Source organism: Grampus griseus (assembly GCF_964374135.1).
Source record: "Grampus griseus genome assembly, chromosome: 10".
NCBI lineage: Eukaryota > Metazoa > Chordata > Mammalia > Artiodactyla > Delphinidae > Grampus > Grampus griseus.
The window spans coordinates 12,743,442-12,758,303 of record NC_139004.1 but is presented as its reverse complement, the minus strand read 5'-3'; the positions used below and the strand labels follow the sequence as shown (position 1 = coordinate 12,758,303).

The 14,862-nt window shown below is 41.6% G+C and overlaps 1 protein-coding gene across 6 annotated transcripts in view; it reads left to right on the top strand.

The window, feature by feature from the left end:
• The window catches only part of ATXN1 (ataxin 1), a 396,205-nt gene that overhangs the window by 92,371 nt on the left and 288,972 nt on the right, over window positions 1–14,862 (top strand). For all 6 annotated transcript variants that reach the window (XM_082664147.1, XM_082664148.1, XM_082664146.1 and 3 more), the window contains one exon: window positions 6,624–6,745. The gene's annotated coding sequence lies outside the window, so the exon portion shown is untranslated. The remainder of the gene's footprint in view (window positions 1–6,623; window positions 6,746–14,862) is intronic.

The window sequence follows — 14,862 nt, the reverse complement described above, 5'->3', positions numbered from 1 at the left end:
TTAAATGTAATCTATGTAATTGAAAGGGCTTTGGGGGTCCTCAGTGCGTTTTAGGAGTGTAAAGGGGACTTTGGGACTAAAAACTTAGAGAACCACTGGCCTAGTGTATTGTTCACCAGGGTGTATACTGGTCAGTGCATGTCTACTGATGGCTTATTTTTTCTGGAAAAAGGTATTCTGTGTTCAAATATATTTTGAGCCAAGATGCACGCTTTTCCCCTCTTAGAGATTTACCATACATATTAATATACCAGAGTCCCTCAAATGTGTTTCCCAAATTTATTCCAACCTTTTTTTCTCCTTTTTATTTTTAGGATAACATAGTGTTCCACAATGGAATCTATCAGCCCATTAAACCACACTGGCTAAAATATGATATATGTTACCCTGACCCCATTTTTCAAAAATAAAAAAGCAATTTTTATCGGGTACTTTCCTTGAAATTCGTACTTTATTTAGAGGAAGGCCCATGGAAATTTACCACCTCATCTGACTGCCTCTCTTTTCCTCTCTTTTTAAAAAGAAAACTACTCATACTTTGTTGTATTGTACTATTTTGCTTATAATCTTTGAAGCTGTTTTTAACTTCTGTTTCCAAACTCATATGTTTTAAAACTCTGTTTTAAACATTTTTCTGTGTTAATTAGGACACATCTGTTCCTTGTGTCCTAAGACAAAGTAATCTCATCCCCACACAAATTGTGCAAATTGCACGTTAAGTCCCAGCAGCCTAGCTGTGGAGCGATTACTACTGTTCGGTATTTTAAATGGCAAAAGATCCCTTTGGCGATGCATCACATGCCTTTATAAAACACAGTCGGTTTTTGTAACAAAGATTTGTAAATGGCAGTGGGTTTTGTATTTTTTTTTATGACTCTTCCTTTCCAGTTCTTTGGCTTCCATTGGTTTTGGGCACAATCCTAACAGTTAAAACAAAAGAAAAATATTCCACAGTGTGGATGGGGAACATGTTGCTGGCTGCTACCTGATGGGCGTTTCCCTCCTAAAAAATAAGAATGATGGATTAACCAGCAGCAGCCCTTTCCGGCGACAGTGCCTTTCTAAATTTGCATTGAGGCAGACGTGCAGAGATCATTTCTTTCTTTCTGTATTTCACATGTCTGTGTCAAGGAAAGAATGGAAAAGTCTTAATTTGTTATAATAATTAAAGGGACCACAGCCTTTGTATTTTATACAGTTCAAGAGCTTTTGTTTTTTTATATTCCGGTCTTGCCAGTTCCTACTTAAAAACTTAATATTGTTGGGGCTCCCCTGGTGGCGCAGTGGTTGAGAGTCCGCCTGCTGATGCAGGGGACGCGGGTTCGTGCCCCGGTCCGGGAAGATCCCACATGCCGCAGGGCGGCTGGGCCCGTGAGCCATGGCTGCTGAGCCTGCGCGTCTGGAGCCTATGCTCCGCAACGGGAGAGGCCCCCGCATACCACAAAAAACAAACAAACAAACAAAACTTAATATTGTTGGCATCCTTAGTGACTTTCTGTTGTGAACTGAAAATTGATGTTCCCTTATTATTTAAAAAATTCAAGCAGAATTTACTGTGACTGTCTTATTCAGTATCTTGTTTTTTTCCCTACCACTTAGTAGTGTGAGGGAGAACTCTTTACATGAGCAACAGAACCACATTCAGTTTATAGGAATATATTAGAGCGTTAGCAAACTGTGCTGGAAATTCTTTGATAATTAAATCAGCCAGGTTAACCAGACTGAGATTAACCAGACTGAGGTTACTCTTCACGCAGCAAGAGGCTGCTTTTCCATCTTCTCTGACAGTTGAGTATAGATTGTAGTGTATTTGGGATATCAAAAATTGAAGAATTGTAAAGCTATGTGGCAGCTTAAGAAATGTGGTAAAAATGCATATGGGCCATTGATTGTATGAACTATGTTGTGTGAGCACGTTTTGCAGTAGAAAGTCAAATTTCAGGTATGCACATTCAAAGTTGGAGAATAGGTTACTCTAGAAGGGTCTTTAAAAAAAATTTTTTTTAATACATCTTTATTGGAGTATAATTGCTTTACAGTGGTGTGTTAGTTTCTGCTTTATAACAAAGTGAATCAGCTATACATATACATATGTCCCCATATCTCTTCCCTCTTGCGTCTCCCTCCTCCCACCCTCCCTATCCCACCCCTCCAGGCGGTCACAAAGCAGCGAGCTGATCTCCCTGTGCTATGCGGCTGCTTCCCGTTAGCTATCTGTTTTACTCCAGACGGGTCTTGACATGCGGTCATTAAGAGCTGAAGCTCTGGAGTCAGATGATCTGAGTTTGTTTCTTACCTCCATCCCATATGTGTGGTGTTGGGCGAGTGATGTAACTTCTCTGTGACTCAGTTTCTCCAACTGTAAAAAGTCATCTAAAATTTGTAGACAGTGCCTTGCACATCGTAACTGTCTTAGTTATCTATTGCTATGTAACAGATTACCCGAAAACTTGGTGACTTGAAACAGCAAATACTTACAATTTCACCTTTCCATGAGTAAGAATCAGGGCGCCTCTTAGATGGGCGTCTCTGGCTTAAGGCCTTTCGTGAGGTTACGGTCAAGCCGTTAGCCCAGGCTACAGTCTCATCTGAAGGATGGGGGCGGGGTGTGTGCACTTGGGATCTGCTTCCAAGTTCACTTACACAGATGGCAGCAGGCCACGTGGGCCCCTGCACAGGATGGCCTCACAGTCTGGCAGTTGTCTTCCCCCAGAGTGAGTAATCCAGGAGAGAACGCAAGAGGTCACGATGGAAGCCACAGTCTTTTTGGAGCCTCATCTTGGAAATGACGTTGACGTTCCATTACCACTGCCCCACTCTGTTGGCTGGAAGCACTCAATCCAGTCCATACTCATGGGGAGAGGATTATACAAGGGCATGAATATCAAGGTAGGATCACAGGGAACCATTTTGGAGGCTGCCTATAACAGTAACTCATGATTTCACTTGTATCTTCTGTCCACATGTCGGTGAATTCCAATGTATCCATCCATGGGTCTACCTGATACCTCACTAGGATGTCTAATAGGCATCCTAAGCTTCATATGGAAAAATGGGCCTCCCCAACACCTGCTTTTCCCAGTTTTTTCCATCTTGGTGAATGGCAGCTCCATTCTTAGAGATGATTGGGTCAAAAATTTGGAAAGATCCTTTACTCGTTTCTTTCTCTTATACCATTTGTCAACTTGACCTTCAAAATAAATCCAGAATCTCACCAGTTCTCATAACCTCCTCCCCCAGTATCACCACGTTGGTCCATGTATTGTCTCACCTGAATTTTTGCAGTAGCCTAAGTGGGCTCTGTTTTCAGCCTTGTCCCATTATAATGTATTCTTCACACAACAGACAGAAAGATCCCTTAAAACATAAGGCATATCATTACCTTGCTCATTCAGGCTTCTCTAGTGTCTTCCCATTTTACTTAAAGTAGAAAGCCAGAGTCTGTACAATGGCCTACAAGGCCTTTTGTGGTTATAACATTTTTTTTTGTATCTTATTTTATAAAACGATATAAATATGTATAATAAATGCCGTATAAATGTATGTCTGTGTAAACACATATTAATATGTTTAATTTATCTAGAATTTATTTTCTGAATGGTGTAGGGGAGGGATCTGACTCTTTCCAGATGGAAAGCTAACTTGCCCAGCACTGTTTATGGATTAGAACACTAATTCCCCACTGAGGGGTTATTCCACCATGAACCCATTACTCTCTTTCTATGCAATCTGTGTCTAATTGTTGGATTTTAGGATAAAAATGAATTTTAATAAATCATATAAGATAAAATTGTAGAGATTTTATTTGATATGGTATACTCAGTTGCATATAAAAACAACTTGAATTATCACTGAGAATTCATTATGGAGAATACTTATGTCCCTTTATTTGATAGATAAGGAACTAATTCTACTTAGGAGATTGTGACTTAAATTTAAAAATCCACTTAGCTGCAAAACTAAGGTTAAAAAAAAAATCTCACGGCTTTTAGACCACAGCTTTTGATTTACATTGATATACTGTACTTTGCTGCTGCTTCTGCTTATAACTGTTCAGAAAATAATCACGAAAATACTTATCAAATTTTAAAATCCTGTAAGGATATCATCTGGAGTGAAGTCCTTGTTTACGTAGCTAACTTTCAGTGTTCCGGCATATCAATGAATGCTCTAGGCGTCTGGCATTCTTTTCTCCTTTCTGGACTTTTGGTCTTATCTCTGTTTGTAACTTCAGCTGGCAAACAAGAATGTGCAGCAAAGGAGATTAAACTCAAGCCAGTTTGTTTGGTGGGTGATTAGAAGCACTGCTGAAAAGTTGGCCGAAGGAGGGAAATATATTGCAGTTCTTGCTTAAAAGGAGGTGTGTAGAATTTTCAGTGGTTTTCTTTTGATAAAAATTGTTTCAAAAATTGTTTCATGCTTGTTGCACTATGTGTAATTGAGGGTCAGCTATAAATCACAAAATGAATCACTTTCACGTTCTTCACATCTACAGAGATAAGGATGGAAAATCTTGTCACTTAGATGAGCCTTTTTTTTTTTCTCCTCTGCAAATAGTCTGAGCCTTACTCCTCTGGACACCTGTCTTTGGCAGCCAGTAAAGGGCCCTGAGCTAATAATAGAGGCATTCTGCTTCTCCCAGATCAATTGGTTCTACTTGGTGACCAGAATATAGTCCAGAAATAAATTTCTTTCTTTAGGGCAAGAATAAAACAGAAAAAGAGAGAAAGAGTACCGTGAGAAAGTATTGTGCTTTTGGTAAACTTTTCAAACCAACACCTAACATCACATTCCGTGACATTATGCCCGTTAAGAGTCGGTGGGCATGAGTGATTAAACCCAGAGTCTAGTCAAGGCACAGATTAACTTGCTCTGTGATTTTAAGAGGTTCCTCACCCTCTCTGGGCCAGCAGCTTTATTTGCAGAAGAATCTTGGACTAGATGACAAAGACATTTCCAGTTCTAAAGTACCAGGACATAAAGCTGGAAACAAATAAGAGAATTGCAGCAGTTTATTTTTAGTAAAAGAAGATTGATACCAGCCAATAACTCTCAGTGGGCTCACTTAAATCCTTCTCTCTCCAAATTCTGTTTTTACCAAAACGGTAAGCTAACAACAGTTTGTCATGCTTTGAACTTCCTGGCTCAGTGTTGATTTGTATCAATATGTTACTGTTACACATTTGAGTGGGAGCTGAGTTAACATTTCATGAAAACTGCTCAGAAAACTAATAAAATCGTTAGAACCTCACTTTCGGTGGGTATTGCTAGCATCAAGAAAATAAAAAAGCCTTTGCCATTTTCAGGCAGTCGCTCTTCCAGCTAGACTGAAAATATAACGGCCTTACACCCAACTCACTTGTTTAAACGTTAACCAAGAGCGGCTTTCTCCTCCTCAAAATCTCTAAGTGCCTACGTGAATTTAACCAGTAATACACAACTCCCCCCCCAAAAAAGTCCTTTTAAAAAACGTTGTGTATTCTATAAAGTAATAGCTTCAGAAGGCTTTCAAGGAATTGATTATTCACACAGCAACCTAGTGAGGCACAGGAAGTATATCCTCTCTCTTACAATTGGGTCATTTGATGATGAGCTTTGGCGATTGCCTCGGGACCTTTGGAGATTCATAGAGGGTTTACAGTTACAAGTAGGATGCAGTCACCATAGTTAGAGAACAGGGTGACAACCTTCCAATGGGCTTTCCAAATAGATGCGGAAGAGCTCAGAAAAGGCTCAAAAAGGATGCAAACGCCTTTTGAAGACCGTTTCCAGGCTCTCAAATGGCAATTGTCAAAGAACAAACAGTGGGGTGGATTTGACTAAGCACCAGAAGAGGCTAGAACAACACCCTGTGACAAGTGAGCCTTGGAAGCTCACAGGGCAGAAGAGAGCTTTTCAGAGCGACCTTGTCACACACAGTTCTAATGTGTGGGCTTTATCAGCTGCTCTGAGTGGGGGTAAAGAGGCATGCATATTCTACCCATTCATTTCATATTCAGTGTGTAAAGTAAATGCCGCTTTCCAGCTTGGGTGGAGAAGGTATTTATCAAGATATGTCAAGAGTCAGAATGAAAACCCATCAATTACCTATTTGTAGTGCAAAATGGAAAATGTCCTGTCTCTCACACTTGGCCTTTTCTGTTCAATCCTAAGTAGACTTCATTTAAAAATATTACTGTTAGCTCATTCAGTCTGAGTCTTTGATGGGCAGAATCAGATGAATTTTAATTTGAAACATAACTTTCTCCACTTTCTGCCCTCGAGAACTGCACATCAGTATCTCTGTTTTAACGTAATGAACCCTTCTTTATTTACTTATTTCGGTTAGTAAACTTGAAATTTTGCAAGCACATTACCAGTGGTAGATGTCATAAGATGCAGCACCTGTCGGGCAGGGGCTTTGTTTTTTCTTCTTCCTCCCTCCCTCCCCATCACCAGTATTTTGGGGCTCCATATGGAGATCAATTGTGCGATAGCTTCATTCTGGAAATTAACATGCTTGTTTGAGGTTATAAAGTATACATCTGAGAAAGGCCAGGGATTTCCCCCTGAATATCAACGAATTGCTTGAAGTGGCATTTATTTTTCATTCTGACTTGGTGGTGTGTTTTGTTTCACTGCAGCATTCTGGAGCAAAATGAAAGCGTTTATTTTGAGGCCTCCAGAGTAGTGCTGCTACAGACCATGAACAAGAAAGAGGAGACCTCAGCCCGCACGAACGGTCTTGAAATGCAAATGGTCTTGGGTAAGTCATCCGAAGGACTTGGCTTTCATTAGCTGTAAATTTCATCCATCATCGTTCATTTGGTGTCCCGGGCCATCTTATTCAAGTTCATGGTTATTTCTCTACAACCCAAGCAACAGGATGTTGAGGAAATGTTGATCCAGGGCTGCTGAGCCAAGAGAGCAATGACATTGACTTAGTGTGTTCCTTTCTGAAATTTGCAGAATAGCAGGATTTGAGCGGAATGCGTTTGTGGTTAGGAAAGACCAAAAAGAAAAAAAAAAAACAAACCCAAACAACTAAACACACAAACAACAGACTTTATCTTCCATATATTCCGTTTCAGTGGAGAGCATAGGGGATTAATCATACAGGAGATAGTATATTCAATCTAGTGGCATGTTTGTTATCCTATAAGTGAAGTATTGGGATGAGCAAGGTGAGAGGCATTGGGAGTTTCCAGATCCTGTTCAGCAGGGTCTGTTGAGAACCTTTTAACTGAACATGGTACCCTGAATGACAGTCTTGGTACCCTGAATGACAGTCTTGGTACCCTGAATGACAGTCTCGGGGGTGGAATGCAAATGCTCCAAACTATAAATAAATATTAAATAAATTCCAAACCCTACAGCAAAATAATGTGGACTTCCAAGTGAGTTTCATCAGTCTAGTTCAATGTATTTCTTGGAAACAGAGATCTCAGATGGAAGCCCAGTTCTGCTCACATATCTTGGTGACCTTGGACAATGTATCCACCCTCTTGAAATGAGTCACCTGTAAAAACACCACTATCTTGATGATGTCCGAGGTTGCTTGCAAATTTAAAATTCCACAGCTCACTCTAGTGAAGTTAATTAAATAATACTACCCTTTGACTCTTGCTCATCTGAATTTATCATGTGCCCTTGGCAAGTCATTATTCGCAGGGGGCTCCCTGGACCAGCCAGTGTGAAGAAGAGGTGGCAGAGGCACCTGGGGTCCTCCTTCCTTCTGGCACTGATCTTGGGACTCAGCCCTGTGGTCAAGCAGGTCTTGCAGTATCTGGTTCATAATTTATTCCCTTGCAGCATTACAGAAAACATGGCGCAGTGTTCTATGAATATAATATTCGAATAAACGAGATGGGTTTCTTTTGAATTATTGTCTTCTATTTTTCTGTTGGGGATCTCACTTCTTCTTTCTCTGTGCTTGCAGTCACTGTGTTGTGGGTTATCTGCCAGTTCTTTAACCCTGTGGAGCCCCAAACTTTGTTTTACGTTGAACGGAACCCTTTCTTACTAAATGTCCCTTTTCTGAAGCAGAGCTGCAAATGACGCTTTAAATGATGCTCAGATGTCACTCTTGTTAGCAGCTGGCTGTCTGCCTCAGAGCAGTGCATTATTTGGGTTTCATAACAGCATTTTTTTTCTCTTAAAAATGTTAAATTACGAAGTGCAGGAAACCACATGAATGCGGCAGAATGAAAACGCAAACAGTGTTATCTGAAGATGCCAGTTTTATGATTCTCCTGGTGACAGTCTCTTCCCTGCAGTCAACATAGGAAGCCTCTCTACCTGTTTGGTGACAGCGTTGTAGCTCCTGTCTCCGCCTGCCTTCTTGCCTTGTCCTGCTGAATTGGGAGTTTGAGTTAAGACGACTGCAGGGGGCTGTCTCTTTCTATCCAAGTCGCGCCTGACCACCAAGCCCGGCTCATGTTCACAAAGTCTGCCCTGAATGCTCAGGACTTACTGACTGGCCTCTCCTTATGAGCTCCTATAACAATTAGAGCCTGCATCTTAAAAAAAACAAAAACAAAACAAACAAAAACAAACTCTATGGCCGTGCATTGCTTTGTGAGTTGCAGATTTGAGGGCAGGAATCAGATCATAGCCTGGTGGTTCTCAGAGGTGGTCTAAGCCCCAGCACCTCCCCCATCAGAATCACCTGGACGTGCGTATTAAAGCTGCAGAGTTAGCAACCCCAGGCTCGATGAGTCAGAATTTCTGGGGATGCTGAGCCCAAGAGACTCACTACAGATAGCTCCTGCGCACTGAGGTTTGTGAGCAAGTGTCTCAGGCTGCTGCTTCATCCTCCTCTTTGCCTCGTCGCCCACAGCAGAGGGTCCAGATCTGAGCACATAGTAGGTGCCCAGGAAATGCTTGCTTGTTGATCTAAGCAGCATCAAACCATGGTAGTTGTGATATCTCTTCAATCTCCTGACCTTTTCGGATATGAAGTCAGCATATTCTCTGAACCCTGAGAAACCCCTTTTTGTCTAAATGTGTGAAGCGTTCCTCTAGGTCAGAGGCTCCTTTGGAAACCTTTTTATGTCTCTTTCTCTGTCACCAGTTGACTCTTGACTGTCCCTGGTAATGGCAGTAACCCTAAGTCTAGTAGAGCAGGGATATCAGCTGTGGGAGCTGGACTTGATGAGCTGACGGGACGGGCGAAGGCTCTGAGGATGAACGCAGTGCTGTGGTAACCTAGATGCTCTATCCTGGGCTCCCAAAGCCACACCTTCTGCCCTTGGCAGTTCGTTTTGAGTGGTGTTTCTTTCAGCTGTTAGGGCTAGCAGGTTGTCAGTTTGGGTGGCAGGAGAGCGGTCCCATCGCCGGAAGGGATAAAGTTAAGCTGCAGTGGACACACATCACAGCACCCACAGTGGCGGCAGCGGATTCAGGATTTGAATCTCATGTTCACAGGTAGCCATGGTGACACTTGGCTGCCTCCTTCCCTCCTCCACCTGCTTGAGCAAGGGCTTGCCTGGGCTTGGATGACCCAGAAGAGATGTACAGGGTGGTGTCTGCTTCTGGTGCACCTCCTGAGGGGCCTTGCTGGAGGATCCAGAACTGGTAGAACGTCTGACAGTTCGAGTCGGAAACCAAACAGAAGAACTCACAGGCAGCCTACGAGGGAAGAAGTAGGGGAATCAGGAAATTTATTAGCTGCTAGGATAACCACTACCAAATGCATTAAACCCTTTTTTTGCAGCTTTCTTTGACTCTTGCTTTGTCACAGTTTTTCTTAGCAAAGTTGTACCAAAGCTGAATAAAGTGTGTGTTCCCAGGTACATTCAAGCACAGTGACGGGGAAGCATCTTCTTCTCGGTCTCTTGTCTAATCTCGACTACGGGAGGCGTGGTTAGCAGAAAGGTATACCAGAGTGGATTGGGATTGGGCTTTTTCTCAGATTCTCAGCTAAGGGAAGAAGAAAAAAACATGGGTTTCCAAAGCAACATTAAGGGCAAAAGAGGCATTTTAATATGTGCTTCCTGGAGAGCTGACTAGATTTTCATCTGCTTGGCTTCTTCCAGATATAAGTTGTTGATGTAAGCGTCTTCGAGCCGTTGTTAAAGGCTTTCAGGTGAAGGGATAACTAGAGAGAAAATTAAAGGCATGAGAAAGCACGTGATTTTCGCAAAATACCAGATGCTGGCATTGCTGTTTGGGAGGTCTTTATTTCCTTTTAAGTGGCCATGCGTGGTTGGAAAAGAGAAAAACTGTTTTTTAAAGAGCATTTGTCTAGTTAGAAACTATGTCACTTGTGTTGTTTACTGTGAGGCAGCCTTGAGAATTGCGGGGTTACCAAACGGCCACCTGAATCATGGGCCCTGCTTTTGGAAGGCAGACAGAAGAAAAGAGCCAGCCTAGTACCCTCCTTGAATGCCATCGCCGGAAAGCTCTTTAAATGCTTTCCAGCTCAGAGGAGTTAGTTACCCTTCACGTCCCTGAGCTGCTGTTCCGTAAAGCAGTACCAAGCATGCCTTCTGTGAAATGTGTTATAACTCACTCTTCTCCTGATACCATCATGGGCTAATAATTACATCAGTCCTTCAGAGCAGCTGTGTGGTTTGGTATAACTGTAAGTGAAACCACACCGGTTCAGGAAATGCAGTGAATTGTCTTCTAATAGGCATCATCAAAGATGATGTCGATTGACTTGGAAGGTACCCCTTCCTTGGTGAGAATTTGAGAGCTTCGAAGGGAGGTGTTCGCACTGCCTCAAAAGAAATTAGAACTAAACGGCCACATTTACACACTGTTGGAGTGAAAACGGAAACTTGCCCGTGTTCATTCCTGCACGCGCTCTGCCGGAAGGCATCATCACCTCGTGGCATCATTACCAGCTCTGCTCGAATGACTAACATTGCTCTCCCTTCCTCCTCGGAGTTTAAGGTCATTGGCTTCCAACTTCCTCCCCGACAGCTCCAATTGGAATATTCCAAAGGTGTCGGCAACTTGAGTCTAAACCTGTACTTGTCACTCACTCTCCTGTCTCCCTTTATGGATTCTTTGTTTAGAGAAACAGGATCGCCAACCAGCTCATCATCGATGCTGGTCACCTCCTCCTCTTCCAGTACTTCATCCCTTGACCACGTACTGCGGTTTTGCCTCTTAAATCTGTTACAGTCGACCCCTTCTCCCTGTCTCCTCGCCGTTGTTCTCTTTCAGGCTGTAGCATCATTTGCCTGGACCACTGCAGCCACTTCCAAAAGTGTATTCTTGTCTTAAATCTTTCCTTTCTGTGTTCCGTTCGTCCTACTATTTTAAGAATTACCTTCTTAAAGAAAGGATCTGACTGAATTATTCCTGAAAAAACCTGACAGTATGCGGAAGGACGGAAGAGTGTTTCTAATACACTATTAAGTGTAAAGTTCATAATTCAAAATTGTCTAGACACACTGATTACAAAATAATGGTGAAAATGGTGCCTGTCAACAAAAGACTAGTAGTAAATAAAGCAAAAATGAAGATGTTTACAATAAGAGGGCGATTGGTACTTCTTTTTTAAAAAATAATACTCTTGGTGTTTTCTGGAGTAATGAATGAATATGATGAAATGAAAGGAAACATTTAAAGGATTTGGTCAGCTTTTCCTTCCCTTTAAGATGCAATGTGGATTTCGTTGCGTGACATTCGTGACCTCCTAGAAACTCATTATCAGCTTAGCCTTTAAATCTCATCTGCCATCCCTCCCATCTCTCCACACAACGCTTCCTTCGGTTCCGAACGTACTGTGTATTTTAATAATCATGCCTTTCTTCATGTTGATTCTTCTGCATGAAATTCTGTTTCTCTGCCCAGTGGACTCCTCATTCATTGAGGCCTAATGGAAATGTCCCCTCTTCCTCTACATGTACTAGAAGTCTTTGTTTCTGTACTGCCTCTGTGGATGGCTCATGAGGGTGGAGATCGGTTTATTTTAAACCTTGTATTCCAAGTCTTAAGCCCATTCCTGCATATAATATAGCTTAACACATATTTATGGAAGGTGAGCAGAAAGGAAAGACTTCATTTATAGATATACAAGTAATCCTTCAGGTGAGATGTAACATTTTTCAGATAAGCTCGGTGCTAATTAACTTGTTGTAAAAATTATAAAAAGTACATGTTTTTGGTTAAATAATTTTTACAAAAGTCATTGAATTCAGCATCAGACCATTTTCGCTAAACTGCTAGGGTAGATCTTTGGTGTTTGAAAATTCTAACATCAGGGAGGGTCACGTCAGCTTCTCAGTAGCCATGTTTGTGAAGTTACTAGAAATTGCTTTTTTTAACTGTTTTATGTCATGAAAAATCATATCGGCCAAATCAGAAATCCAAAGAAATAACACATCCAGTGCTGGCAACGTAATATGAATATGTGGTATTTTTTTCCTAAGGGACTTTAAAAAGCCAAGACTGGATAACAGGAAAGGATTGATGTAACATTTTCAATTCCGAAAGTCTATTCTACCCTAGAAATACACTTGTTACTATTTTTTCATTTCTAAGAATTCTATTTGGTTAAAAAATCAAAGGAGAAAAAAACATCTTGGCTTAAATAAAATGAAAAGTCATCTTAAATTAATTTGGCATCCCTGAAAGTTCCTTTTCAAAGGGTGGAATAGGATGGTTTTTTAGTATCACATGTTAAAAATGCCACTAAAAATCATCATTCGCACTTGTTTGCAAGGAATTCAGAATGGGATTTGATGGGGATGAATGTATGAGGCGTGTTATGCATCTTTTTAAAGAACATTTTGTCATCAGGGTAAGATTGTTTAATACTTGTGTATTATTTTATAACATTATGTATAATTTTTCCTATTAATGTTAGGTGATAGGTGATACAATTGCATAAAAATGCAAGAGGATCTATAGACAAATGATTAGAACTAATGAATTATTCAGCAAGATTGAGGTTTGGCAGGTTTTTTGCATGATATTCTTACCCAATTTTCAGTTTTCTTGCCTATAAAATTATGCCAAAAGTTGAGCCATCATTAGATGACCAGATTAAGAAATTGGTCAGTCAACAAACAACATTGGGCACTGACGAGATGTGTTATATACCACATCACTTCTCAGCCTTTCATGTTAGTTGATCTTTGTCTGTTTGCCACACTGAAGAACCTTTGCCAAATTTTCTTCTTTTCCTGTCCTGAGCATTGCATTCATGTAAAAGCCCAACCCTTTGGCTGTCTGGAAGATGCGTCCAGTAATAGGCCAGGGCTTGCGTGATTGCATGCAGACTCGCCATTCACTGTTAGTTATTCTCTGGTGCACCATCCACGGGGCTGCAGTGATGCCCCGTGACTGCTGCAGTTCATTTACCAGGAGGTACCGACTGTCAAATTGCCCTTTTGTTGAGAGCCAGTACTCGAAAGCATCCTAAACACCTGGTGACAAAAACTCCAGCAGTCAGTAGACCACTGCAGTTTTCATTACAGCTTCAGGTGCTACCCAGGGTAGTAGGTGCTTCTGTTGAACTGCCCTCTGCAGACCATGTATATGGGTCCATGGGGTGATGCTGTGGCTGTAGTTTGCTGAGGTTGTTTAGCATTGGTGAGCACAGGCAGATGTGTCTGTAAGCTATAGTGGCCTCAATTAGGAAGTCTCTTCCTGAGACTTTAAGGATCTACAGAACAGGATATCTTGATGGATCTGAAGTTTTAAAATCCAGCCCCGAAAGAACTGATTACAGTCATCATAAATTTTTTTTTACAGCATTTAACTGTATTACCCACAAATTCATATTTATTTTACACTCCATACACTGGTTAACAGTGTATCCATAGACTGTTTTTTCTTTCTTTTTCTGGCCTCACTGTGCAGCTTGTGGGATCCTAGTCCCTGACCAGGGGTCGAACCCGCGCCCCCTGCATTTGAATCACAGAGTCTTAATCACTGGACCACCAGGGAAGTCCCATAGATTTTAAAAAATAGTACATAGTAAATTGCTACAATGCTGTTGGGAGACAATGTCATGCAGCGTAAGAGTGTAGGTTCTAGAGGCAAACTTCCTGGATTTGAATACACATCTGCCCCTTACTAGCTGTGTAATGTTCAGCAAGTAACTTAACCTCTTTGGGTGTTGGTTTATCCGTCCATGGAATAGGGAAAATAAAGCAGCATCTTTCAGAGTTGTGAGAACCAAATGAGTTAATGCACATAAAGCCGTAACAAAATGTTAACTGTCACGATCATGTCACTTTCATGGTATTCACTTACACGGTTCCTCTTTCATGGTATTCACTTACACGGTTCCTCAGTTTGTAATGAAATGTTTCCAGCCTTCGCCTTCCTTCAAACTGAGTTTATGAGTTTACGCTCAATTAGGGAAGGGGAAACTGGGGGTGAGCCCAGTTAGGGAAGGTGAGGAAATGCCGTGGGAACACAGAGGAGTGAGAGACTTGGTCTCGTTGGAGATGGGGAAAACCTGGTGGAGGGGTTTTGGGCTAGACATGGAAGCGAGGCTAGGGTCCCAAATGGCAGAGGCTGGAGCAGGGCGTTCCAGACAGGACGGAGAGTGACAGAGGTGAGAAGGGAGGGGCTGTGTGTGCCGGAGGAACCCTGGGGACTGGTTTGGTCCAGTGTAAGGTGTGTGAGGTGGAATAATGAGAGTTTGGGAGGAAAGACATTGATTTAATAATGATGAGGATAACAATAATTAATGTGAATTACTGATTGAATAAGCCATCTCACACCAGCTTCTGAGATTGGTGCTTTACATAAATTAGCTCTGATTGCAATTCACTGCAACGTAGTTATCCCCATTTTATAGATGAACAATTGAATTAATCTCATATTAAGGGTTGGAATTTTTTCTTAAGTGGTGGAGAGCCATTGAAGGTTTTGGAACAGAAAAGGGTCGTGATCAGACTTAGCAGTGATTTA